Genomic DNA, 27865 nt, shown 5'->3' with positions numbered 1-27865 from the left:
ATTTATCTCCACGGGCAAGTGAAATAAAATACATAAACAAATGGGACTATATCAAACTAAAAAGCTTCTGCACAGCTAAAGACAATAAGAACAGAATAAAAAGACAAACTACACAATGGGAGAATATATTTGACAATACGTCTGATAAGGGGTTAATAACCAAAATTTATAAAGAACTTGTAAAAAACTCAATACCAGAAAGACAAACAATCCAATCAAAAAATAGGTGAAAGAAATGAATAGACACTTCTCCAAAGAGGACATACAGATGGCCAATAGGCATATGAAAAAATGCTCAACATCACTAATCATTAGAGAAATGCAAATTAAAACCACAATGAGATATCACCTCACACCAGTCAGAATGGAGCTTATTAACAAAACAACACAGAATAAGTGCTGGCAAGGATGTGGAGAAAAGGGAACCCTCCTGCATTGCTGGTGGGAATGCAGACTGGTGCAGCCACTGTGGAAAACAGTATGGAGATTCCTCAAGAAATTAAAAATCGAACTGCCTTTTGACCCAGCTATACCACTGTTAGGAATATACCCCAAGATCACCATAGCACTGTTTGAAAAGAAGAAATGCACCCCCATGTTTATAGCAGCATTGTTCACAATAGTGAAGATCTGGAAACAGCCCAAGTGTCCGTCAGTGGACAAGTGGATTAAAAAGCTTTGGTACAAAAAAATAAAAAAATAAATAAATAAAAAGCTTTGGTACATATATACTATGGAATACTACTCAGCCATAAGAAATGATGACATCGGATCATTTACAACAACATGGATGGACCTTGATAACATTATACTGAGCGAAATAAGTAAATCAGAAAAACTAAGAACTATATGATTCCATACATAGGTGGGACATAAAAATGAGACTCAGAGACATGGACAAGAGTGTGGGGGTTTCGGGGTGGGGGGAGGACAGGGAGGAGGTTGGGGTGGGGAGGGACACAAAGAAAACCAGTTAGAAGGTGATGGAAGACAATTGGACTTTGGGTGATGGGAATGCAGCATAATCAAATGTCAAAATAACCTGAAGATGTTTTCTCTGAACATATGTACCCCGATTTATCAATGTCACCCCATTAAAATTAATTTTTTTTGCCCTGGCCAGTTGGCTCAGTGGTAGAGCGTCGGCCTGGCGTGCAAGGGGTCCCGGGTTCAATTCCCGGCCAGGGCACACAGGAGAAGCGCCCATCTGCTTCTCCACCCCTCCCCCTCTCTTTCCTCTCTGTCTCTCTCTTCCCCTCCCGCAGCGAGGCTCCATTGGAGCAAAGATGGCCCGGGCGCTGGGGATGGCTCCTTGGCCTCTGCCCCAGGCGCTAGAGTGGCTCTGGTCGCAGCAGAGCACAGAGCGACGCCCCAGAGGGGCAGAGCATCGCCCCCTGGTGGGCAGAGCGCAGCCCCCTGGTGGGCGTGCCGGGTGGATCCCGGTCGGGCACATGCGGGAGTCTGTCTGACTGTCTCTCCCCGTTTCCAGCTTCGGAAAAATACAAAAAAAAAAAATTTAATTTTTTTTAAAAAAGGTGTTTGATGTCTGTCTCTTGCTTTCCCACTGGTCACCTTTCCCCCAGGGGCCTCTCCTGCCCACTATGCCTCATCCTATTTTAGAGTGACAAGCCCACAGTAAGCGTGGCAGGGACCAGGGAGCACAGGAGGCCAGTCCCAGCCCCTGAGGGCTGAGGGGCCACACACACAGGGAGGGGGAGTGGGAACCTAATGGGAACCCAGGGTTTGTCCTCAGGAGTAATTGACAGCCCCTCCCCAGTGGGACTCACCCTCCCCTTTATAGCTGGGCTCCCCCAGGTGGCCCAGAAGCAGGGGATCCTGGGACTGAGAAGCCAGACGCTGGGCTTGTAACCAAGGCTCTGCAATGCTTTCCACTACACAACCCAAGACAGGGCTGGCCACTCTGGTGGCTGCCTCAGTTTCCCTATCTTGAACCTACAAGAAGATTAAGGTCATTCCTGGGGCCACCTGCTAGTTCCAATATTCGCCAGTCCTATTCCCATGGCCTCTGAGACCCTCGCAGAGTCCCCAGGTGCTCCCGAGTCACTAAGGGCAGAATAAGGAGTCTCAGGCATCTGTACTTCCTGAGGGATAGGACCACCTGGACTCCTAGAGACACGGAAGCACAGGGAGACCGATGCCTACCCCAGTCTGGCAGAGGACACATCCTGTGAAGCCTCCCTAGAGAGAAGGCGGTGGGGCAGGAGAACACAGGAGGGCTCCCAAAAAGGCTGGAGGCAGCTGTGCCCTCCCCCTTTCTGTACATGTGCAAGAGCTCACCTCTGCATGCTCACTTGCCATCATATGGTCTTTGGCCCATCCCAGACCTCAGGCTCAACCCCAAGCTCCCAAGACCCCCACCTTCCTCAGACCCTATGGCTGTCCAGGTAGGAATACTAAGTGCTCCCACCAGGCCAGCCCTCCTTTGCCTTCCCCACTGCCCTCCAAGGTGGCCGGTGGTGGGCCAGTCCCTGCTACATATGCCAGCAGAGGCACCCCTGGTGGTGCCTCATGGCCAGAACCCAATAACACCCTCCTAAAGTAAATGATGAACAAGAAGCTATTTCAGGTTTTCTGATGCTGCAATTCCTGATTAATCCCCATGGCAAACAAAAGGAAGAGACAATTAACCTAAAAAAAAACACCTGCTTCAGCTGACTGGTGGTGGCACAGTGGATGGAGCATTGACCTGGGATGCTGAGGTCCCAGGTTCGAAACCCTAAGGTCGCCAGCTTGAGCCCAAAGGTCTCTGGCTTGAGCAAGGGGTCACTGGCTCAGCTGGAGCCCTCTGGTCAAGGCGTGTATGAGAAGCAATCAGTGAACAACTAAGGTGCCACAACTACAAGTTGATGCTTCTCATCTCTCTCCCTCTCTGTCTCTGTCTCTGTCTCTCTCGCAAGAAAAAGAAAAGAAACACCTATTTCCAGGTGGAACCTCCAGCCTGAGCCAGAGGAACCCCCAGAAGGGGGTCCTGCTCAGCCACTTGCCCAGCTACAGACCACTCATCTTCCCTCTCCCACCTCTGCCATATTCCCATGCTGGGCTGACACCTATAGCCTGCCTCCTAGACCCCCAGTGCCTCCACTTGCCCCCTCTGCTATGTGACCTCAGACAGGACAGACCACCTCTCAGACCTCAGTCTCCTCTTCTGTCAGCATCCTCACCTCTCAAGGACAAAATGAATAGAAATATCGGACCACATACAGTTTGATAGATATTTTCTCTTATTTTTAAAGATGGAGGCTGACGTACTTAGGAGTGAAAGGCCACAATGTCTACAATGTATTTGACAATAGCACCGGAAAGAAAGATACAGCCATGAAGTCAACAACTGTTCCATCTAGGTGAGGAGTATGTGGTCGTTTCCTAAACTATTCCCTCTACCTTTCTGTACATTCAGAAATGTTCCTAACAATAATAACAACAAATTTTTAATAAGCCAATGTTGGTCCTGTGAACCAGAGCCCCCCCCCCCCACAGTACCCCTGGAAGGCAACTAGGTGTCTAAATAGGCTAACCTCCCCTTCCCCGCCATCTCCTAAAAATCGCTTTTTTACTGACACCAGAGTCCTGGCTCCACATGGAGAACTCTAAGCACATTCAGAAGTCACAACACAAGCACTTCCATTGTCTTTGGACCGGCTACCCCGTCCTGCTCACCATCTCCTCTCACTGCAGAGCAGCCTTGGGCTGGGGGCTGCGATGCTGGTTCTGCCCTCATGGGGCCACCACCACCTCCAAGCCTCAGAAGGCCCCCACCCGTTAAGCAGAAATGACAGTGAGTCGGGGATAGCATGACCCTCTCCTTGGAAGGCAGTATCGCCCCACAAAGAGACTGAAACTCCCATTTAACAAATGGGAGAATGGAGACCCAGGAACAGGAAAGACAGGAAACAGAACACAGAGGCAGGAGCAGAGGAGGGTGGGAGGGAGCGAAAGCTCCTGTCTGTCTCAGTTTCCCCTCCTCTCTGTCCCTCAACCCCAACCCTGGCAGTGCATCAAAGAGAGGGTGGACCACACCTCTTTCTCTCTGGCCCCTGCCTATCGAGCTTCTGGTCTGGAATAAATGGCCAAGATTGCAATGGCCAGCCAGGGCCAGCTGACCTACACAAATGCTGGCCAGGCCGCATCTGATTTAGGCTTGGCCCAAAGCCCCGGCCCAAAGGGGAAGGAAGTGGCCACAGAGGCCCTTGGTGACATGCCACATGACCCTCCCTGCTCAGCCCATGTGGCTCCAGGCCTGTGGACGGACCAAGCACCCAGAACGGATAAGTCTGGCCCCTGCCACCAAGGTATTCCTAGGCCTTATGTCACAAGCCTCACACATAGTAGACCTTGCACCCAGTGGGTACACAGCAAACATTTGCTAAATGTAGATACACTGCTTTCAGTTCTGAGGAGGGAGAAACTGCTTCCAATGAGGCAGACGGGGAGGGTGTCTAAATATGGGGAGGGCAATTGGGCTGAGTATGGAAAAGTGGGTGAGGTTCACCCTGGCAGGAACTGGGGGAAGGACAGCACACCCAATCCCTAGGGAGGAGTGAGTGGCACTGGCTGGAGCCTGGGGCACGGAGGGAGACTGCGGGGCAGAGGGGCAGAGGGAGGGCTGTGCAAGACACCAAGGGGTCTGGACACAAGCCTGGGGGCAACAGGAGCCCTCAAAGTGTGTGAGCAGGAGCGTGATGGCAAGTGTGTGTTTGGGGGACAGTGGAAAGCCACAGAGTCCACAGTTACTGTAGGCTGCAATCCTCAAGAGGGTGGGGGCTAGCCTCATTCATCTCGTCTGATTAGGATACTCTGCACAGACAGCAGAGCCAGCCCAGAGGAAGTCCCTAGCAAGCAAGTCGCTAAATGATGACAGGATCATCAGATGGAGGACTGGGAACTCCTACTCTCACCTCTGTAGAATATTGTGTTTATAAAAGATATATATATATTTGCCCTGGCTGGATGGCTCCATTGGTTGGAATATCATCCGAAGCACAGAGGTTGCAGGTCCGATCCCTGGACAGCACACATACAGGAACAGATTGATGTTCATGTCTCTCTCTCTCTCTCTCTCTTTCTCTCTCTCTCTCCCCCTCCCTCCCTTCCTTCCTCTCTCGCTAAAATCAGTAAATACAAAAATTTGAAAATATATATATATATTTATAGTAGAGCCTCAAGAACAGCCTTGTGAGACTGGTAGGAGATAATTATCTCAAACTTACAAAGAGAGAAACTAAGGCCCAGAGGGACAGTAACCCAGCCAAGGTCACCTAGCTGGTCAGCAGGTGGAGCCCAGTGCTCTCCCCATCCTGCCCAGAAGGCTGAGCTCTGCTTGCCTTGGCCTGGCCCAGGGCAGCCAGGAGGTAAAGACCCACCCCTCCCTATTTCCTGGCACCACACCCCTTCACCCCTATCCAGAGCTGGGTAGCCAGAGAAATGCAGCAACTGCTGCTTCTCTGAGAGTCCCCACACCACTCAAGGGGGGACTGGCTGCTTGTCACCATGACAGCCTGTCCCTGCACCTGTGATGAAGAGAGGGCTGTTCAGGGAATCTCTAGACATGCCTGTACACCCAAAGTTTGAGAACACTCCATGGAACAAGAGTCCTGGGCTAGGAGTCCAAAGACAGGGTCAAGCCTGACTAACTGTACAACTCTGGAGAGCCATGCCCCAGATTCAGCATCTGTAAAGTGGCACAGTGACATTCTGCCTACTTACAGAACTTCCATGAGGACCATACAAGGCGAGGGGAGGGTGCAAACATTTGTGGACAATAATAAAATAGGTCCTATCCTGAAAGATACTAACAATAAGGCTCCTCTCTGCTTCAGCCTGGATACTGAAACTCCAGTAGGACTCTCCCCACCCCCCAGCAGAGGTCAAGCTGAGCCAACATTTACTGAGATTATTCACTCCCTCAGGCTAGTGCATGCTTTCCAGGTATTGCTTCAAAGTGTGCTGATGACACCCCTACACACTAGGTACCACTCTTCCAGACACAGAGGAGAAAACTGAGGCTCAGAAAACCCAAGTGGTTTGCCTGAGCTCACCCAGCTCAGACTGTCTGAGCCAGGCCTCCAACCCAGTCCCAGATGGCATCCAAGCCCAGGCCTTGATCACAGCAGACTGATCCGAGAGGCTACTTCCCTGCCCCCAAATCTCAGAGCTACAGAATCGGTGCTCAAGATGAGGCTGCATATCACATCCGCACACCCTGCTGAGGCCCAGGACCCAGACGTCAGATGCACTGTGCCACCCCCAGGGCCCTAAGAGCTGGGTGGGGTATGGGAGGGAGGCTGGCACAGCCATGCTGAGCTAATTGGATCAGTCCTGGGCATGGAGCCACCCTGGCTGCCCTGGCAGATGGGTGGCAGAACTGGGCCACCTGCCAATGGCCAGCATCCATGTCCAAACCAACCTGGACACCAAGGTTCCATTCTGGCTCCCTCCCACCCTGACCCTGGTGGCTGACAGTACCTATGCAGATCCAGAAGGCAAGGGTGGCAACCATGATCCCTCTTCCAGGGGCTGGCGCCTCCCCTGATGTGACCATATGGCCCCATATGCTCCCTGACAGCTGGACGGCCATGGCAATGGCCTGTGGAGTGCTCTGCAGAGGCCCCAGCCTCTGCCCCATCCCTGCCCAGCTGGCTATAGGCACAGCCAGGAACACCCAAGCTGGAATGCCCTACCCTCACGTGCTTCAGGACACTGTATAAGCCACTGCCCCTCTCTGAGTCTCATACTCCTCCTCTGTCAAATAGCAATGCTGACTCTCCACCCCTTCTCATTGTATCCCACTTCTGAGGTCCCAAATGTCCACCCAAAGTCACTCCAGGTCTCCAGAGAAACAGATAAACTTATCCTTTTTACAGACAGACACAAAGGCCTGAGGGACCACAGGGACTTGCTCAAGTGTGTTGTTGGGAGGTCTGTACTAAAGGCCCATACCTGGGACTCCAGGACAGCTACCACCTCTGTGTGCCCAGGTGGTGAGCATGGTGATGCTCGGGTCCCAGAAACTCTGATAACAGGCATCGCCTCACCTGGTTTCCCACCCAGGTCGAATCTCTCCACCCTACATCAGGTGGGGAAACAGGCACTGCCCCTTAGCCACCCTGGTGAAAGCAAGCAAGGCGCCTATCCATCTGTTGCTGTGACCATCAGTCTGTGATCCCATAGCAGCCTCAGAACTGTCTCCCTGCCTCCAGCTCCCCTGGCCAACCCCTCCCACGACCACCAGAGAGAGCAGTTTAAACTGCAAATCTGATGGAATACTTCAAGAACCTCAACCCTCCAACCCCTGAATAGGGAATGGGCCCACAGGCCTCAGCCAGGCATTCAAGGGCCTCCTCCGTCTTGTGCCCACCTGCTCTGTGCCCGCCATGCCCCTGCATGAACCACTCCACTGCAAGCACGTTTTACCCATGCCTGCTGCCTCTCACCTCCGTGCCTTTGTTAACACGGTACCATCAGCCTAGACAGCCCTCATTCATTCACCTCCTCCATTCATTCATTTATTCACCACATTTATTGAGTATTTTGCCAGTGCCAGAAATATGTGAACAAGTCAAAACGCATCAGCCCTTCCAATCCATCTGGAACAGCCCCCTGCCTGCCCCCTTCCCCCCTACCTCTACAGCTGCCCAGCCCATTCTGCATCATACTAGGATGGGGGTCAAAGTCTGTGCCCCCTCTCAGAGCTTACCCAGAGGGGAGCCCAGACTTGTAAACAGTAGTCCAGTAGTCTATCCCAGACCTCAAACCAGGAGATGCTCCCGAATGTGGAGTGAGCCCAAGTGTAGGATTTCAGGCAGTAAGGAGCAAGGCCAAGGGGTGGTTCTTAGGAAGATGTCTGGGCCCTGGAAGCCCACAGAAGAGACTGTGACTGGTCAAGGTGGCCTGTCCCATTTCTCTCAAAAAGAGATCTGAATGGTTGGGGTACATTTCCCCCCTCAAGTCACCCTAAGGCCCAGCCCACCCAATAACTTAACATTGAATTTGTTAGAATGTGTTATTTTTTGTCATTTAAAACATAAGGCCCAGCCCAACCAGTAACTTCTTAGCACTGAATTTGTTAGAATGTACTATTTTTATAATTTAAAACATAAACATGGCATGGTCAGGGCCTGGCTAGAAAGGGAAATTAAAGAGGCCACACTGGGCACTATCCCTTACCAGTCAGAAGGTTTGAGGAGCGAGTGGCTATCTTCCTAAAGGGGTAGCCAGTGGGGGCTGGGACTGTCACCCTTGACAGCAGAGACCAGGGGCCAAAGAGGTGCCTGGCTCTCCCTCCCCACAGCTTGAGGCCCAGAATGGAGGCCCATTCCTGCTGGAGCCGGCTAGAGCCAGGGCTTGGAGACAGAACTAGGTCAGGGGCTCAAGCAAGCCTTGATGCCAATCAGAGCATTGGTCAACAATCAGGAGGCAAAGCTTAGAACTCAGGAACCCACAGGGGACAGGGCAGAGGTGGGGGGAGAGAGAGCAGCTAAGAAAGACCGAGTCAGCAGGATGCCAGAGTAAAGCCAGCAGAGGGTCAGGGAGCCACCACAGGTCTGGCAGGCCCACCCCAGCCCTAGGAAGTGTCTGGTTACCCATGGGCAATGGCTCTCCCCACTTCCCCACAGGAGGCCTCCAAGGGCTGGAGGTGAGTCTGGGCTGCTGTCCGTGCTGGAGGATCACAGAGACCTGCCTGAGACTGACAGCTGCTTAGTCTCCTGTGCCTCAGGTAGACACCTAAGGAGGAAGTGGTTTCAATAGCCACCAGGCCCTTCCCCCAATACACACTTAGACCTCTGGGGAAGGGAACCAATCCTTTGAAGGTGAGCTCTGCAGCTCTGGAATGGAGATCTCAGGGCAGTGGGAAGGGTTCTGGGGCCCAGAAAGGAGGGCAAGGCCAGGGCCTAGCCTAGAGGACCAGGATGAGGATGGGGAAACCCTTCTGATTCCCAGAAGAAAACCGACATTCCAGGGCTGAGGATTTGCAAACCATCATGCAGATCCCTGGCAGGCTATGGTCCCAAATCTAGGAAACAAAGATCAATGTGGCTAGGGTCAAAGGGTAGCAGAAATCGAGCCAGGGAAAATCAGGATGGGAAAGGCTGTGCCCCCTCCCTTCCCATGACAGGCAGTAGAACAGCTGTGCTGAGCCGACCCTCCAGCAGCAAGCCCCAGAGTGCCGATGTTAAATCAGGAAACAGGGCTAGGTGCCTTCCCTGCCTTCTCCCCAAAGACAAGGGTTAAAGAACACATTCAAAAGAAGGGACCACCCTGAATTCTTCTAGCTCCATCTCTGCCTCAAACTTCTTCTCTGGAAGAGGGAAGCGTGCCCAGGGACCCTGCATTCTCACAAGGTGGCTGAGAGGCTCCATAGGGAAAATGAAAGTGGAAGTAAGGTTTAAGCCTGAAAGCTGGTCGCACAACATAGTACCATACCCCAGAGACCTCCAGGAACATCCTGACTGGCCCAACATCACAACCCTCCAGCCAGCATCCAGGCTGAGAGCAAGACTTCTGAGTCCACAGGCTCAGATGCAGAGTGTCAGGAAAGAAGGCATGTGGATGAGGGCTGTTGGGGAAACCAACTGCTTCAACCCAGAAACCCAAGCTAGCTGGAAGGATTCAGGAGCAATCAGAGAAGGCTTCCTAGAGATGAAAGCAACTGCCCTGAAAAGCAGGGAGGATTTGGTAAAGGGGAGGGGCCTCTGACCCTTTCTTGGGCTTCTCACTCCTTGGGACACAGGGTTCCCTTCCTCTCAGGGCACCATCCCGGACCACATCTCCCCATCCTATCCCCTCTACCGTAGGGGCAGGCTGGCATTTGTGGAGAAGAGGGTCAGGAAGTTCCCTGAATAGCCAACACAGGACAAGAGTGTGGGAGGAAACAGGAAAATGGGGGTCGGAGACACAGCATGGCCACAACCGCCTCATACAGAGTGAGGCACGCAGGAGGCTCCAAGCAAAACAGGGATTGCCTGGCACCAGGCCAATGAGCTTAGAAGTGTCGCTTCCAAACCCCAGCCTCTGGGGAGCGCTGCACCCTTCGGGCAGTTCCCTTCTACCAGCAGCCTATCCCACGGAGCAGAAGGCGCGGGGACATAGACACACACTTACACACTAGGCACGTCTCCCCACTACCCCACCCAGTGTCCTTAGCCTAGCTGGAAAGACGATCTCGCGGCCCCCGGCCCTGGAATCTGTAGCCATGCTCGACCCTAGTCAAGGTAACAGGAGTTCCAGCTTCTGGAGCGGCTCCAGCGCGGCGCTGCGGGCCTGGACAGATGCCCCAGAGAGCAGACTGCTGTGCGGACCAAGTGGTGGTGGAGACGCACCTCTGCCCGCCAAGTAGCACAGCCCGCGCCCCGCCCCCATCCCTCCCCCGCACTATCCTCTGGAAAGAAAGGCCGGAGTGCTACCATTAAAGCGTCTCCATCCTCTCCCCGCACACACCAAGTTGCTCCAAGTCGCTGGGGTTCTGGTGGCAGGCAAGGGTTAGGCGGCAACGCGCAGCGGGAGGGCGCGCGATTACGAATTGAGCTGCCGAGAACGCCCCATCCCCGCTCTGCGCGTGCACGCACCCACAGGCTCGCACCCAGGATCCCATCCCCACACGCTGCCCCAAGGCTCCCGCCCAATCAGAAGCTTCGCACGCGAAACCGCCAGCGGGCAGACACCTCAGCTCCAGGCCTGTGCCCCGCGATACCGGCCGCGCTTCAGCGTCCCGGCGTGCCCATACTCACCGTCCCAGGAGCGCCATCCGTGCTCGGCTCCGCTCCGGGAGTGCATGCCCCGCTCGCCTCCGCTTCGCTTCCCGCTCCGGTTCGGGTTCCCGCTCCGCAGGGCTCGGCTCCGAGATTGTGGCAGCCACGACTAGCGAGCCAACAGGGCGTGTGTGTGAGCGCGCGCGGCCCGTGCGCAGGAGGGCCCCTGCGCCCTCCTGTGCGCCTGTTCCTGCCGCCTGTCCTCCGCGCGACGATGCCAGCAGAATCCCTAACGCGCGCTCCCTCCCGCCGGGGCGCTCACGCCCGCGCGCGCGTCCCACCGCCGCACCCAAGGGTCCCAAGCCCTGGCCCTCCGGATTCCCCGAGCACGGCCTGCGGGCCCCACAGAGCGAACCTGCGTCCCCTTCCGGCCCGACCCTCCTCAGGTCCCCTGCCCCTCCCAGGAGGAACCCCACCGCGGTCCCAGCTTTGCCACGGCGCCCCGCTGGGCCGCCGCTGCGCTCCCAGCCGGGGCGCCCAACTCGGGCTGCGGACGCTCGCACCCAGAGGCTCCGGCTCCCTCTCCCACACCCGCGGCCAGGTGCTCTCGCGCTCGTCCTCTCCCCCCTCTTCCGTCACTGCTCCTTCTTTACCTCCTTTCCTGACTCCCACCTGCCACCCCCCATCCCGGTTCCGGTCCGAGTCTGCTGTCTCCCGCTATCTACCTTGTCGCTGCCCTCTCCCGCGCTACCTGCTCCCCGCCGCCCCGCGCTGCCTCTCTCGCTGCATTACATTGGGTGCCGCCCGCTGTTCGCGGGGCCCTGGGTTCGAGCTTGCAGTGGGCAGCGAGAGGACCCCCGAGGCGCCGGGCTCGCCGCCCCCTCCGCTCTCCGCTCGCTTCACAGTTCCTAGCGCTGGCCTGTCTGGCGGCGATGTTCTGCGCCAGCCTCAGCCTCGGCGATTGCTAAAAACTCCCATCTCGCTCGTGCTTAAAGGGATAGCGCACTGGATTCGACCTGCCCCACCCGCGAGCACCGCGAAGAGCGGCCTCGCCGCCGCGGGGCAGTCCGAGGCGGTGACGCAGCCGGGGCCGTGGTGCACTGCCGTGGAGCCAAACCTTCCCCGCCTAGAGGTGAGTCAAGGAGATGTCAGAAGGTGCCCAGACCACTCCATCCAGAGGGCGCTCAGTGCTTGCTGGAGGCTAAGCCTACCGGCCGGAGGGCGGTGTGACGACAGTGCAGGATGGGAGCTGAGACTGCGTGGCCAGGGGAGGAGGAAGCACTGAAGCTGTTGTCTGAATCCAAGCCCAGGGTTTAGACACCTGTCATGCTGAGAGGACAAAGCTCACAAGGTGGCCTCTCTCTCCTGCTGTGTGATCTTGGGCAGATGCCTGCCTCTCTCTGGGCCTCAGCGTACACTTTCTTGGAAGGACATTGGTTTCCACCATCTCTGGGGCCATGCCCACCTCTGATACGGTATTAAATCCCATAGAAAAGGGACTCAGCCCCAGAATTTCGCCCACTTCCTGCTTCTGAGAGTTGGGGTCACCACCATCCCACCTTCGCCAGACCTGGTTTGCCCCTCCCTTGTGCTATAACCTTCCTTCCCCACCCTCCTGATCAGTGGAACAAGGCAAAGAAGTACAGGGACCTACCAGGGATAACACACTACAGTTTACAGAGCTTTTTTCACACCCAAGATCTCCCTGGACCCTTGTGACAGCCCGAAGAAGTAAAATACACCCCTAGACTCCTGGTCAGCCTGACTAGATAGGACTGCTTGCATCAGCATTTCAACTTCCTGGTCCCCCCACCCCAGACAGATCCCTTTGCCCCCCAAATCACCATGGAGGGATGCATTTTGCTCGTTTGTTTACTAAGCATTTATTATGTGCCTCATCCTGTGCTAGGTTCTGGGGACACAGAGATGTTTGTACACATTCCTGCCCTCAAACAGTGAGACAGTGGGAGATCTGATGGGACTTTGGGTAGTGGAGGAGGCCTGGGAGAGCTCCTGCAGAAGGTGAGATTGAAGCCAGGAATTGAAGGATGCGTAGGAGTTGACTAGGTAGAAGGAAACACAAAAGGCTCCTATGCCCAGGGAGAAAAGCAGGTGCAAAGACCTGAAAGTGGGAAATGAGGAAGGATGGGTGTGTTAGGGGGGAGAGAAGCTATAAGAGCCTTGAATTGAGGAGTTTTTTCATTATCCCGAGGCAGCAGCAGCAGGACTGCCGCTTAGCCAATCTAGGCAAAAGTCCTCCCCATCTTTCAGCATGGAGCTAAGGGCTTCCCAAAGCCAGGAGCTTTTGAAAGAGGCCTCTCCATAAATACTCAGCTCTAGCCTCTGTGCCTCATCTCTGCAGCTGGACACAGCACAGCCTCCCCCTGCTGACCGGAGCTGGAAGTGGGAGAAGCCAGGGCTGGACTTAGGCACCACACATCAAGGTGTCCTGTAAAAAACCCAGACTTTGGGGTCAGGCATACCCATGCCAATGCCAGCTTTAGCATCCTCCTCTGTAGAGTGGAAATAAAAATACTCAGCCACTGAGGGGGTTGGGGAAGGACTTGTGAGGAGTAATGCCCAGGAATGACCCAGCACACAGTAGGTATTGAGCGATTGACCTCTTCCTGCCCCACACCTGTGTTTGGCTTTGTGGCCCGTCCTAAAGACCCTTACTGTCTTTCTATTGCCTCCTTGCCTGGCCATTTTCTTCTGTCTTCCTACTAGACTTTCTGGGGGCCTCTAGGGAGATGAGCTCATGGCTGTTGCCTGCTCTGGCTCAACACACCTGGGGAGTCTTCCTAGGGCTCCCAGATGGGCCCTAGGGAAGCCAAACAGAGGCAAACAGCCTTTTCCGAGAGTCCTTGACATCCATGCAGTCCACATCCCCATCCATTTCTCTCATCCTCCTGTTGTGGGAGCCACACAGCCTTTGTGTCCATGCTGGGGAATTTATGCTCCCCAGCTTTGCTCTGCAACCTCAGATGTATAGCATGCCCTCTCTGAGCTTCAAGTTCCTCCCTAAGTATGGGGGCAGGCTTGTGTGCCACACAGGGGCAATGAACATGAGTCTGAATCATGTATTTTCCCTCATCAGGCCCAGGCCTTGGTCCAGCAGTTCTGCACGGGGTTCCCCTTGCCGCCCCTTGTGTCCTGCCCTTATGCTAGTGGCCAGGAGCTATGGGCACCTCTGCATCCCAGCAGGCTTTACAGCGAGGCAAGGCATAAATAATGAACAGGCCCACTAAGAGGAACTGCTCTCTGCTGTGAGGCCCAGGACAGCTGGGGGGCAAGGGCCAGGAGCAAGGCCAGTATAGGCAGCTCCAGGAAGGATCTCCTTCACCACCAGAAGCTGGGAGCTGGCTGTTTCCTGTCACATGGGCTGGGCCAGTGCCCCCACAGATGCCACCCAGGGCACCTTTGTATTTTCAGCCATCTGCACAGGCCCCTGAGGGAGACCTTGGCAGTGTCCCAGACCCAGTCACCAAAGCAGGTCCGGCCTGGGGCTGGGTTGCCCACATGGAGTCCCAGGAGGAAGTAGGCATTTCCTGCTTGTCTTCTCAGCCAACACCTGGCTTCCTGGATCAGGCTGAAGAGTGAATAGGCTATCTCCTGGCTGTCTCTCGTTTTTTCTCCCCACCTCCCAGTCTTTCCCCACTTGTCCCCATCAGCACTGGGCTTCTCATCCTCTCAAATCCTTTCATTCTTCAACAGCCTGGCTACCCTCTGCCCACTCCAGTGTCCCTCCTCCTCTCTGCCCCTCACTGACCATATGTCAGGAGTGTCCATTAGTCAGTCCATCCTCATACTTGTCCCGGTACTATCACTCCCATTTCATAAAGAGAGAACTAAGATTCAGGGTGCAGTTCCAGGAGGTGGACTGAGAGACATTGTTCTCCATTCTTTCCAGAGCCATCACTGAGGGCCCACTCCATGCCAGGCCATGCGCCAGGTGGGGAAGACACATCAGGGGTCCTCGAGTCTGGAGAAGGAAGCAGACAGACATCAAACCATCATTTAGAAGAATGTCACTTTATAACTGGGACAAGCGCTCAGAAGCACAGTGGGCTATCAGGTCAGGGCTGGTCTGTTATTGGGAGTCAGGAGAGGCTTCCTGCAGGATGTAACATTTGACCTAGCTCCAAAACATTGGGTAGATATTAAGTTGGAGAAGTAGAAGCTGTAGAGAGAAGGACTAGCATGTGCACAGGACTTGTAGTAAGAGGAGGGAGAGAAAGGGAGTTGGAGATGGGGTTGCAGGTGGCATGGGGCCAGAACCTATAGGTTCTTATGGGCCCCACAGGAGTTAGGGATTTAGTCTGGTGGCTATGGGTTGACCCTAGAGGCTTGAAACAGGAGACGGTGGTCCATTGTCCCTTGAACTGCTTCCCAGCCTGCCATGCAGCACCCTACACCCAGGGGTCACTTCTACCCCCTTCTGATGCCCATGCCCTTGCACAGGGTAGAGGGTACTGGAGACGCAGACTGGGCAGCTGGATTGACATCAAGGTGCAGGGGTAGGAGACATTGGCGCAGGCTTCACTCTACTCTAGCTGAACAGCTTGGGGCAGTGCCTGCTCCCCCACCCACTCCCATCCCCCATAATTGAGCAAAGATTGGACTAACCCTCTCTGCCATCTCTGGTTGGTCCAGGACCAGGGCCTGTAACAAGAAGATAAAATAATTAGAATGTTCTCCCACTCTCCCCGGCTGGATTCTAGGGCCTAGAGCCCTGCAGGTGGGAAGGGGGGCTGCTTGGGGTGTGCTGCTGGCCTAGTGCCTTCCAATCCCTCCTCCACTCCAGAGCCTTCTTTCCCTAGACCCCCCCCCCAAATGGAGTGCTCCAGGACTTTCCCCCTGCATCATCACACCCCAGTCTGGCCCATGCTCTCACTCACTGTTCCCCTATCAGAACCATGGGGGTCCCTGTTAGGCTGTAAGAGTTTAATTGGCTCCTTGGGCCTTTGGTTTTCCCACCTGTAAAAGAGGATAATTCTTTGTTCCTCCCATTGCCCTGGGCAGGAGAGAGGATGAAGGAGACTGTGGAGTAACCTCAAACTACTCTGTCAGGGGCAATGCCCCCTTATCGAGCTTCCTTCTGGGACCCTGCAGTCAGCACCACCAGGGAAGACAGACACACCAGCTGACCTTATAAAATCTACCCCCTGAAAAAGGTTAGGCAGCTGCTCCCCCCAGTAGGACTACCTCTCCCTTGTGGGTGCCACCAAGCAGAGACAGCCTTACAGGTCCTGTTTGTAGGTGGGAAACTGAGGCTGTAGAGAGAAAGGGTGGGCCTGAGTCACCCCAACAAGCCCCCTGTCTTACTTCATCCCAAGATGTCAGGGGAGAGTCCAGGGAAGGGGGACACTGTGGGGTGCCACATCTCCTCCCCCTGGGGGCTTCCTTTCCTAGTGGGTCCAGTGGGCGGGAGGTAGGGCTGCTACAGAGCTCACCAACCCCCTTCTAGCAGCACTGCCCTCTTTTTTTTTTTTAATGTTTATTTATTGATTTAAGAGAGCGGAAGGGGGAGAAAGGAAAGGAGAGAGAGAAACATCAATTTGTTGTTCCATTTAGTATGCATTCATTGTTTGATTCTTGCATCTGCCGTGATCGGGGACTGAACCTGCAACCTTGGCGTATTGGGATGACGCTCTAACCAACTGAGCTACCCAGCCAGGGCAGTGCAGCAATTTCTTGTGGGAGGCGTTTTTCTAACCTCTGCATTCAATCACTGGTTCTGCGCCTGCCTTATCTTTATAAGGGCCAGTTCTAAGATGCTGGAGTGACCCTGCAGGAGCTGTCCCCAGGACAGCTTGTTGAGAGGCCCAGGTCAATCCACAGTCCTTCCATGTCAGCTTTCTCTACAGTGACCACACCTCCCTGTAACAGGGAAGTGCTGTCCTGTCCACAGCCTATCATGGTTGCCTTCGCAGTGAAGGCTCGCCACAGCCCCAGGGAAGGTGGAACAAGGATGCTCCTCACTTATGATAGAGATACCAAGGCACAGGGTCATAGCCAGCATGGACATTGGGGATCTTCAGTCCAGCATGGTCACCCAACAGGGGCTTGGGAAGGGGTGGTGCCAGGGGCAGCAGGAGTGGTGGATGTTGGGGGTCTGGGCAGAGAGGTGACCCTGCCTGATCCTGAGAGGGGGGATTGGACTTGTAGTTTGGGAAGCCACTGCGGCAGAGGGAGTTTGAGGACCTGGAATTGTGTGTCATTATGGGTAAAAACCTGCCATTCAGCTCCTGCTGACAGAGGGTGTGCCCTGTGCTCAGCCCTGTGGGGCCCCATCCTCAGGGCACTCATGGGCTGTGAGCACACAGGCATGTGGTCAGATCTATCAAGAAATGCCAAGGCTCTGAGTTCCAGAGGGGGCACTGTTTCATGTGGGGGCTGGAAGCTGACAGGGTCACAGAACTATCATATTTTTTGCTCCATAAGACGCACCTGACCATAAGACATACCTACGGTTTTAAGGCAGAAAATATGAAAAAAAAAATTGCCTGGCCAGGCGGTGGCGCAGTGGATAAAGCTGCGAACTGGGATGCAGAGGACCCAGGTTCAAGACCCGAGGTCGCCCACCAGCTTGAGCATGGGCTCATCTGGTTTGAGCAAAGCTCACCAGCTTGAACCCAGGTTTGCTGGCTCAAGCAAGGGGTCACTCAGTCTGCTGAAGGCCCATGGTCAAGGCACATATGAGAAATCAATCAATGAACAACTAAGGAGCCGCAATGAAGAATTGATGTTTCTCATCTCTCTCCCTTCCTGTCTGTCTGTCCCTATCTGTCCCTCTCTCTGTCTCTGCCACACACACACAAAAAATTCTGAACCAAATGGTATGTTAAAATATTTAATAAAATACCATATTTTTCACTCCATAAGACGCAAAGGCGTTTTCCCCTCCACTTTTGGGGGGGGGGAGTGCATCTTATGGAGCTAAGATATGGTAATAGGAGCCCATGGAGCCTAGCCCTGAGCCTCAGAGGAGAGGAAGGGGCCTGCTGCAGCCACCTGGGCTGGCATCAGCCAGACATAGCTCTCCCAAAAAGAGCATGAAGTGGCTGCTGCCCTTAGAGGGTACACAGGAACTCACTGGGCAGGGAAGGGGGGCCTAAGGGCAGGAAGGGCACTGGTAGGAGCACATTGGGTCTGGGTCATCTCTGGGTCCTCAGCACCCACTGGCCCAGACCTGGACAAGGCAGGGATTCAGGGAGTGAGTGCTGATCACATGGATGGTGTTTAAATATAAGAGGGAAGGAAGAGGTGGAAGGGAGCCTGACCAGGTGGTGGCACAGTGGATAGAGCGTCGGACTGGAATGTAGAGGACCCAGGTTCGAGACCCCGAGTTTGCCAGCTTAAGCACGGGCTCATCTGGTTTGAGCAAAGTTCACTAGCTTGGACCCAAGGTCGCTGGCTTGAGCAAGGGGTTACTCGATCTGCTGAAGGCCCACGGTCAAGGCACATATGAGAAAGCAATCAATGAACAACTAAGGTGTCGCAAGGAAAAACTGATGATTGATGCTTCTCATCTTTGTTCCTGTTGTCTGTCCCTGTCTATCCCTCTCTCTGACTCTCTCTCTGTCTTTGTAAAAAAAAAAAAAAAAAAAAAGGTGAAAAGGAGGGAAAAGGAAGAGAGGAGAGGAGGGGAGAGGAGAGGAGAAGTGGGAAGGAGTCAGAAAGGAAAGGACAAAGGATACTAATGAGTATAGTCAAAAAAAATAACGGGCCCTGGCTGGTTGGCTCAGTGGTAGAGCGTCGGCCCGGCGTGCAGAAGTCCCGGGTTTGATTCCCGGCCAGGGCACACAGGAGAGGCGCCCATCTGCTTTTCCACCCCTCTCCCTCTCCTTCCTCTCTGTCTCTCTCTTCCCCTCCCGCAGCTAAGGCTCCATTTGAGCAAAGATGGCCCGGGCGCTGAGGATGGCTCTGTGGCCTCTGCCTCAGGCACTAGAGTGGCTCTGGTCGCAACATAGCGACGCCCAGGATGGGCAGAGCATCGCCCCCTGGTGGGCAGAGCATCGCCCCTGGTGGGCGTGCCAGTGGATCCCGGTCAGGCGCATGTGGGAGTCTGTCTGACTGTCTCTCCCCGTTTCCAGCTTCAGAAAAATACAATAAATAAATAAATAAATAAATAAATAAATAAATAAATAAAATAACAAAGCACCCACACTGCTGAGGGAACAGCAGGGTGCACTGGGGACAGGTAGCAGGGCAGGGTCAAAGCCAAGTCACCAAGATCCTCATATGCTGTGGAGAATGATTGGACTTCAAAGGGTTTTTAAGTGAGGCAGTTGGCAATATCTGAATTTGTGGACATTCTTCCTGGCTCCCATGGGGAGGATTGATTGGAGGGGTTGAAACTGGAGGGGGAGTTTGGAGGGGAGGCTGTTGGGTCATCTAGGAGAGGGGATGCAGTGAGATGGAGAGGCCCAAGGATGGACACTTAAGAATAAGGAAGCAGGACTTGGGGAGTGTCTGGGTGTGAAGGTGGGAAGGTTAGGGACCCCCAAGGCCTTTCAACAGAGTAACTGCAGTTTGTTGGGAGCTGACCCTCAGCAGGCTTTCTGACCTTGTCCCAGGGTACCCTCCCACTAGCCTCCCTCAATTGCATGTGTAGAGGGCACCGTAGCATACTACCCAGGCCCCCTTTAGGGTGGGACACACCTCCCTCTACTGGTGGTGTTAAGGCTGCCATGCTACAGGTGAGGTGCACCTTGCCCAAGGCCCTGCCCTTCTGTAGGTTGCTGCCTCCAGCAACTGGTCAAAGCAAGGGTTAAAGGCCCAACCTTCTTGCCCCAACTCAGGACAACCCTGCAAAGAACCCTGCAGTCTGGGCCAGTTGCAGTCCACCTTCTCCCTCGGCCCCTCCTACTTCTCCATCCCTCTCACCACAACTGTTGATCCCAGTAAAACCTTCGCAGGCTAACCTCCCTCCACAAGGGCACTGGTATCATTACCATTTTATCTATATGGAAATTGAGGCTCAGGGATATCAAATGTCTTGCCCACCATGACACAGCTGATGAATGACAGGTCAGGGTCGTCTGCCTGGAGTTGGAGGAGGCCAGGTCCTCTGGTTGGCTGGGGCAGGGATAGAGAGAGTGGTAGGGTCAGTGTTCAGACCCCAGGGAAGGCCACTCCAGCCCATAGGCCAGTGCCAGAACCAGGAGAGACTTATTCCATCTGCCCCTCTCTCCCCATTCCACAGATGGGGAAACTGAGCTCTGAGAAGGGCAAGACGGGTCCAGGCTCATAATGTCATTTAATGATGGCCCCAAGCATATTCCCTAGGGTTCTGCCTCCTATCTCAGTACAACTGTTTCCTTTGGACCAGAGTGATATTTCTTCCTGCCGGCCCCCTTTCCAAGCCCAGCCCTGGTTTCAGGCCAGGAACCCAGGGGGATCGACCCCGCCCAGTTTCCCACTGCAGAAATGAGGCACCCGCAGCTCCCCCAGGCCTGTCACAAAGACCTGTGCAGCAGCCTGAGCTGCTCAGCTGTGTCTCGGAGCTGGGATGTACTGGGCCAGGCAGGGGAGGCCGGGATCTGACTGGCACAACAGAGCAAGCAGACAGGAAGGAAATCAATTTGAGTGTTTGATTAATTTTAATTTTTAATTTGCACGGAGAGTACGGCACTCATTTGACACTGCAGTCACTGTTCTGCTGGGATTCGCCACTGTCACCCCCGCCGCTGTGCCCAGCAGCCCCCTGCCCTTCTGTTGAGGGGCCTGCCCCTCACATGGCAGACTGGCTTGCTGCAGAGCCTGGAGGAAAAGTCCCCTCCAGGGGCCTCACCCCTTCTGCCCAGGAGAAGAGTGTCTGGTGAGCCCCATACTGTGTACAATGCTCCTTCCAAGGAGGGACCCAGTCAGGCCACATCTGTTCCAAAGTCAGGGTGCACTAATGGACTCTTGGGCATGGTGACAGGACAATTTGGGGGGCAAGAGAGATTCTCAGAGGTACTAAGTAGTTATCTACACGCAAAGACAGTTCTATACCTAGAGTCAGGTCTGTCTTAAAACAAGGACAGTTCCAGCTCTCGTGACCTACAGCTCTGAGGAACAAAGCTCTGTGGTCCCTCTATTGATCTGGAATTTGGCCACATACAGGGTGAGGAAAGTTGGTCTGAATTGAGGGAAACTATGTCCATCACAGCCTGTCACTCCTAGCCCTTCCCTCCCCCGACACCAGGTCCCGGGCCCTGAGATGAGATCATACAGTGTGGGTGAGGACAGAGGATATGGAGTGAAGCTGACTTGGTTGTCATCAGCTCTGCTACTCATTAGCTGTGTGACCTTGGACAGGTCACATAATTTTGCTGAGCATGGCCTTCGAGGACCATTGTGACTACTTGGACCTTACCCTTTACAGAAGTATCTACAGAACACAACACTCGATGGCCTCCTCTAGGAAGCCCTCCCTGATTAAGTGCTTTTTTATCCCCACCACTACTATTCCCAGATGCTGGCCCTGCCCTGAACACAAGCCCTCCCTGACTCCTCCTGAGCCCTCCATATCTCAACTGTGCCTACATGCTCTACACAGGCTGGTGAGCTACGGAGAACATTGCCTTCCTGCAGATATCCCTGGTTCAAATTCAAGCTTGCCTCTGCACTGGCTGCTTAGAGCTGTCCATTAAGCACCTCAAATTGAATGAATCCAAACTTGAACTCATCTCTCCTCTCCACACCCACTCTTGCTTCTTCATTATCTTTCCTAACTCAGTAAACCACACCACAGTCAACCAATTGCTCAAGCCAGAGAGCTAGCAAGCACTGGGACTCCTCCTCTGCCTTGTCCCCTGCCCCCAGCCTGCTCTGCACTAGGTCCTCCATCTGTACCCTCCATTGCAGACAGGGCTGGCAGAGGGGAGGAGAGGGGTTCTGGGTGGTATTTATTCTAGTCCCTGACAGGGCTGGGAGAGCCTTCAGAGGCCAGCCCATCCTACCCTCCCATTTTACAGATGAGGACACTGAAGCCCAAAGAGAGACAGGTCTCCTCTCAGCCCAGATGGGAATCTCGGAGAGATCATAGTTAAGGCCAGGCCCCGTGACAGTGCCAAAGGGACTCAAGCCCCTGAAGTCCCAGCCCACTTCCCCCTCCACACCCTAGGCCCAAAAAGGCTACAGGGAGGAATGAGGGGCTGGGGTTATGTTCAAGGACCCTGGCAGAATGAATAACCCACTGGTGAGAGCTCGTGAAGACCAGACGTCACTTCATAGCAAGGCTACAGCCCCCGTGAGTCCCTCTTGGACATAGCCATGAGAGCCAGGAGGAAGGGGCCTTAGCCAAGACTGGAGTTAGCGGCCATTCTCTGTGTCCACACACTCAAATCTCACTGTGACTAGTTCAAATGCAAATTAATGCATTCCTGACCATCAGAAGAGCTGGTACAAGGGCAGGAGAAAGGGCATTAAGGGGAGTCCTCCCGGTTAGGGGTCCTGGAGAGGGAACCTGGGGTAGACAGAGCTGTCACCCTTTATTGAGCACCTTTTGCATGCTGAGCACTTTGCTAAGGGCTTCACAAGCTCCCTACCTGTGCTCCCTCTCCATGTGACCCAAGCATCACACAAACCCTCCCGGCCTCAGTTTCCTCCCAGATAAAACAAAATTAATAATAATAGCTACTTCTAGAGACTGTTGGGTGATTAAATAAAAGGTATGTAAAGTGCCTCCTACAGTGTGAGATGCAAAGTAAATGCTAATTAAATGATAATTACAGATAAGGCAACTCATGTGTGTGATAAGGCCTGGAACCCCACCCCATCCCAGTTTATGTTTGTCAAACCTAAACTGTTAATAAAGTAAATACTTTGCCCTGGCCAGATATCTTGGCTGGTTAGAGCGTCATCCCGAAGCACAGAGGTTGCTGGTTTGATTCCTGGTCAGGGCACATACAGAAGCAGATCAATGTTCCTGTCTCCCTCTTTCTCACTCCTAAAATTCCTTCCTCTCTTGCTAAAATCAATAGATAAAATTTTTTTAAATAAATAAATAAAATATTTCATCATTTATTACTGAAATGGGGCAAAGCTGGGCATGGAGAGGGGTGTACTACCCAGGGCTATGGGACAAAGGAGTCGTCTGGAAATTCAGAGCACTGATGCTAAGACAAAGCACAGAGAAGGGGTGAGGCCACACGAAATGAACCACCAGAGGCCATAACCTGCTCTTATCTTTGAGGTCTGGCCTAGATGGGCCAACTCTGAAAGTCCCTGATCCTGCAGATGGTACCAAGCTGGGAGTCAAGGAGAAGAGGGAGAGGGGAGCAGCCAAGCCCCAGAAGGAGACAGAGACCCTGGGCATACAGCCATGTGACAGCCACCACTATGGAGCCCTTAGACCAGTGGTAGTCAACCTGGTCCCTACCGCCCACTAGTGGGTGTTCCAGCTTTCATGGTGGGTGGTAGCGGAGCAACCAAAGTATAAATAAAAAGATAGATTTAACTATAGTAAGTTGTTTTATAAAAATTTATTCTGCCAAACTTAGCGAAAATCTGACATAAAGTACTTGATAAGTAATTATTATTATATGCTTTAACTTGCTGTCACTCTGCTTTATAAATTTATAAAGTAAAGTTACTTCCCTATTTTATAAATCACCATTACTGTGGAGCCGGTAGGCAGTTAGAAAATTTTACTACTAACAGAGATACAAAAGTGGGCAGTAGGTATAAAATGGTTGACTACCCCTGCTAGAGCATGTGTGCTCGGCCTCTGCCTACATTTTCTCCTCTTTCCTCTTAACCACGTCGCTGGTGTTGTTATGCCCTCACACAGATGCGGCTCCAAGAGGCTAATAATGTGGTGCCAAGCTTGTTACTTGTGAGCCAATACATGAGCTTGAGCCTTTCCAGCTTGGAACCACCAAGAAGCAGGGGCAGGGGTCCCAGAGCCCCTGGCTGAATGCTGTGGGCCCTCCCAGTTCCCAAACCAGTGCTTCCTCAGACAACAGTTCACAAGGCCGGGAAACGCCTGCCCTTTCCCAGTCTGACTCTGGGAGCACACCATGGGGCGACCCTGGCCGCACATCAGAGCTGAGCAAGAATTCCAGCAATTAAATACTAATACCATGTGGCTGCACAGATGACATGCCAAGCACTGTTTTAAGTGCTTGATATGTTTCATTTGCACAACACCCTATAAATAGGGGTACCTGATCACCCCCATTTTCAGATGTGGCAATGGAAGCACAGATCAGTAACACACCCACATCTACACGACATGGGAGAGGCGGAGCCAAGATTCAGTTGTAGGCGGTGCAGTTGCAGGTTCCACACCTGCAGAGCTGTGACCCTCACCACTTGCCTATCCAAACAGCCAAGTACTGCCCCTCCCAACCCCAGAGCCACCAGGATGGTGTTAGAAGTCATGTTCGACTAACAACATTCTCCCTACTTGCTCACACTCCTTAGAGCACAGGTGGTAAGACACCTGTGTCTTTGCAGACTCAAAGCAGAGAAGCAAGCTGTGTTGTCCCCACTTTTGCCTGGGTCTCAGGTGATATCACCCCCAAGCAATCAGGCTATGAGGAAACAGGAGGCCACTGATCTGTTGAATGACTTTGAAGCTCATGTTCCCAGGTCCCTAACTTTATATGATGATTTCCCTGAATGAGCCAATTGTGAAAGGCCCAACTCCTCACCCCACCCACCTCCGGGGAAGAAAGTGGGAGAGGAGTTGGGGTGCTAGCCAGGGTCCTGAAACATCTCTCCTGAATGCAGGTCGGAGATTTGGAGACCCCCAAACTGACTTGGTTCTCTGGACATGTTCTTTTTATGTTTTAGCAATAGAGACAGAGATAGGAAGGGAGAGAGATGAGAAGCATCAACTCGTAGTTGCAGCACTTCATTGATTGCTTTCTCATACATGCTTTGATGTGGGGTGGGGGGCTCCAGCTGAGCCAGCAACCTTGGGCTTAAGCCAGTGACCTTGGGCTCACACCAGCGACCATGGGATCATGTCGATGATCCCATGCTCAAGCTGGTGACCTCAGGGTTTTGAACCTCAGCGTCCCAGGAGGATACTTTATTCACTGCACCACCACCGGTCAGGCTGGACATGTTCTTTAAAATTCGGCAGGTAAATCAACATTTGTACATGAACTATTACCCTCTATTACATGAACTATTACACACATGCTGAGCTATTTCCAAAATTCACAACGACCACCACGGAGAATCTTTCATGAATTAATGCACCTCTCTCTCCTCCCTGTGGGTGGCTCCATTTCCACCTGAATTCATTTAAAGGATGCACTTCACTGACATGGGCTGGAGCTTAGAATTTTGGTAGGCACAGCAGGAGAGGTGGAGCCCAGGCACACAGAAAATGTCACCAACTGCCAGCATCACCGTTGTGAGCTTTGTCTCCCCTGCGAAACCCCCGTAACTCTGGATTAGTGACCACATCTAGATACGCACCCCCAGCCCATGGTTCCAGAGGCACACCTGGGAAGAAGGCAGTGGTCCCCTTGCTGTGTTCAAAAATGGCCAGAGGGCAGCGTGCAGGAAAAGGAGAAAAACCCTCCTCTCAGAGGCTGCTCAAATTCTGTCTTACAATGAACCCTTTGGGGGACCCAGGATATCCTTGTCCTACCTGTGATTTCAAGTTAAAACTGGGTAGGAGTCCAAGAGGGTCTCTCTCAGTCCTCACACCCACTATACACAATTCCTGATGAAAGGTGACTTCAGGACCCATTGATTTGGGGCCATCTATTCCCTCCACACCTGCCTCTCCTGGGCCCCCAGGCTCCCCATCTTAATGCAAAACCAGGCAGCGGATTCTAGTAATTCCAGATGGCAAGGGCCCTCAGTATTTAAGAAAAGGGCCCCACTCAGGGAGGGGGCTGTGTCCCCAGTATAGGAGGAGTAGGGGATCAGGAAAGAGGAGACGCCACACATCCACTTGCTTCCAACGCTCTCCTGGTTATGCCAGTGTGGAAGGGGCAGAATCCCCCCACTCCTGTCATCACACCAGCCCCAGCCAGCTGCAGGGCCTGTTAGGCTCCACAGAAAAGCAGCCACGCAGACTTTGTGGCTGGGTCTGAGAGCTTGCCCCTCCTTTTCCAGCAAACATGCAGTACCTAATGTGTGCCTGACCTGTGCTGGGCATTCCTCTTGCATTTGGTCCTGAGGAAACTCAAAGAGGTTAAGTTCTTTTCTCATAGTCACATGGCTAGTAAGGGGTGATTGATCAAGAACTCCAGATTTCCGTTTTCTTATTCTGATGAGTATAGCTTTCCCAACCCTGCTCCATGCACTTGATCCCAGCACAGATGGCTATCTGAGTACAGTGACCCTCACTGAGGGGTGTGGGAGGGAATAGCTGGCCTCACTGCCCCGCTGGCTCCCTGGTGGAAGGACACACGATGTGGGCAAGAGCAAAGGCAATGGTGGGGGAGAAGCAGTCCTGTGCAAGGCACAGCTCCTCCCTCAGCCTGGAGCACAGCGGGGCTGAAGCAGTGGCACGGGGAGCAAAGAAAGTGAGCACTGATGGGGCCAGGAGGCAGCTGTGCCTCTTCCACCTGCATGCAGACAGTCACTCGTAGGAGCCACTGGAGAAGGTGCCTTTTGAAATGCTAGCATTGAAATGCCCTTCTGCCCTAGGCTCCTGGTTCTGCTCCTCAGAGCAACCTTGTGTCCTCATCTTTTCAGATGCAACCTTCTGAAAAGGTCAGGGGTCAGGCACATAACTGGAAACGGGCCTGCAGAAGAAGGGTCGGGGACACAGGCCCTGCCTTAAAGCTCCTGCTGATTTTTCAGGAGAAACTAAAAGCCGGAATTCCCTCAGAAATGGCCCATTTTTTAACATAATGGCCACTTATTTCATTTTTTAAATACTGACCTATGAGCCAAACATGTGCCACCTTCAGGATATGGCCTTAGACACTCCCAGTGACCAAAGGCCCCAGTGGACAGCGCGCACGCAGTCAGCCCCAGCAGTTCACACTTCACAGCCCTTGGGTACCCCTCTCATCTGAGCCTCAGGGGTCACTGTGTACTTTTTGCAGATATAGAAACTGTGGCTCAGACTCCTTAGCAAGGCTGGGCCCTGACCCCAACCCAGGCCTCGTCCTGCTGCCCCATGTCAGTGAGCTGACCCCTTACTGCAGCCTGGGGAACCCAGACTGCCCTTCAATGGGAGGAAGCCTGGGCTTCCCTGACTTGAGCAGCCTGAGCACAGATGAGGACACAAGGTTGCTCTGAGGAGCAGAACCAGGAGCCTAGGGCAGAAGGGCACCAATTTCATTCCGCCTCCATCCTTGGTGGGCCCAATGTTCTATGTGGGAGGAGGGCTTCGGATCCTAGCAGAGGTAGAGCTGGGTGGTGGATGGGCTGCTAGTGGGTGGGTAGTTGGGAGTGGCTGACAGATTGGATTGAGTTTTCTCCATTTGGAGGTGATGCTCACTACACAGTGTGCAAGTCTTTAATATTTTTCATCAAGAAGTTGCTACAGCCTGACCAGGTGGTGGCACAGTGAATAGAGCATCAGCTTGGGACACTGAGGACCCAAGTTCAAAACCCTGAGGTCGTTGACTTGAGCACAGGTTCACCAGCTTGAGCACAGGGTAGCTGCTTGAGCGTGGGATCATAGACATGACTCCACGGTCACTGGCTTGAGCCCAAGGTCACTCGCTTAAAGCCCAAAGATCACTGGCTTGAGCCCAAGGTCACTGGCTTGAACAAGGGGTCAATGGCTTGGCTGCAGCCCCCTCCCCCCGTCAAGGCACATATGAGAAAGCAGTCATGAACAACTACGGTGCTGCAACTATGAATTGATGCTTCTCATCTCTCTCCCTTCCTTTTTGTTTATCCCTGTCTCTCTCTCTAACAGATCCAGGAACCAAAGCCTGCCCCTACCTCTGGCCAGCCCTGACTTTATCCTAGCTCCAGAGCTCCTGTGATCAGGCTAACCCCACATCCTTGCCTAGCTCCCTCCCATCTTACCCTGCTACCCTCACTCTCATGTGAGCATCACTTGAAAGCACGCATGCAATAAGTCTTTAGCATTTGGATTCTCTTTTCCAACTCTGCTCATCAGGAATGCAGCCTAAGACACCGTCTAGCATGTTGAGCCAGGCAGAATGACATCCTCAGTCCTTAAGAGAAGGCCTGGGGGGCAAGCAGGGGTCTGGGAAGGGAGTGCAGGTAATAGC

General features: G+C 53.5%; 1 protein-coding gene across 9 annotated transcripts in view; it reads right to left on the bottom strand.

Moving 5' to 3' along the window:
• The window catches only part of LINGO1 (leucine rich repeat and Ig domain containing 1), a 213903-nt gene extending 202156 nt beyond the window's left edge, over positions 1-11747 (bottom strand). For 5 of the 9 annotated variants that reach the window (XM_066342909.1, XM_066342910.1, XM_066342912.1 and 2 more), the window contains exons 1-2: positions 11458-11747; positions 10746-10875 (exon numbers count right to left, since the gene is read on the bottom strand). The gene's annotated coding sequence lies outside the window, so the exon portion shown is untranslated. Of the gene's footprint in view, positions 1-10421; positions 10565-10745; positions 10876-11457 lie in introns of those variants that run through there. The other 4 variants (XM_066342915.1, XM_066342917.1, XM_066342913.1 and 1 more) reach the window with 3 other exon arrangements.
• Between the last annotated feature and the right edge of the window lie 16118 nt (positions 11748-27865).

The sequence above is a fragment of the Saccopteryx leptura genome, chromosome 6, assembly GCF_036850995.1.
Source record: "Saccopteryx leptura isolate mSacLep1 chromosome 6, mSacLep1_pri_phased_curated, whole genome shotgun sequence".
In the NCBI taxonomy this organism is placed as follows: domain Eukaryota; kingdom Metazoa; phylum Chordata; class Mammalia; order Chiroptera; family Emballonuridae; genus Saccopteryx; species Saccopteryx leptura.
The sequence above is the reverse complement of the archived record's forward strand: the minus strand, read 5'-3'. Positions and strand labels throughout refer to the sequence as shown.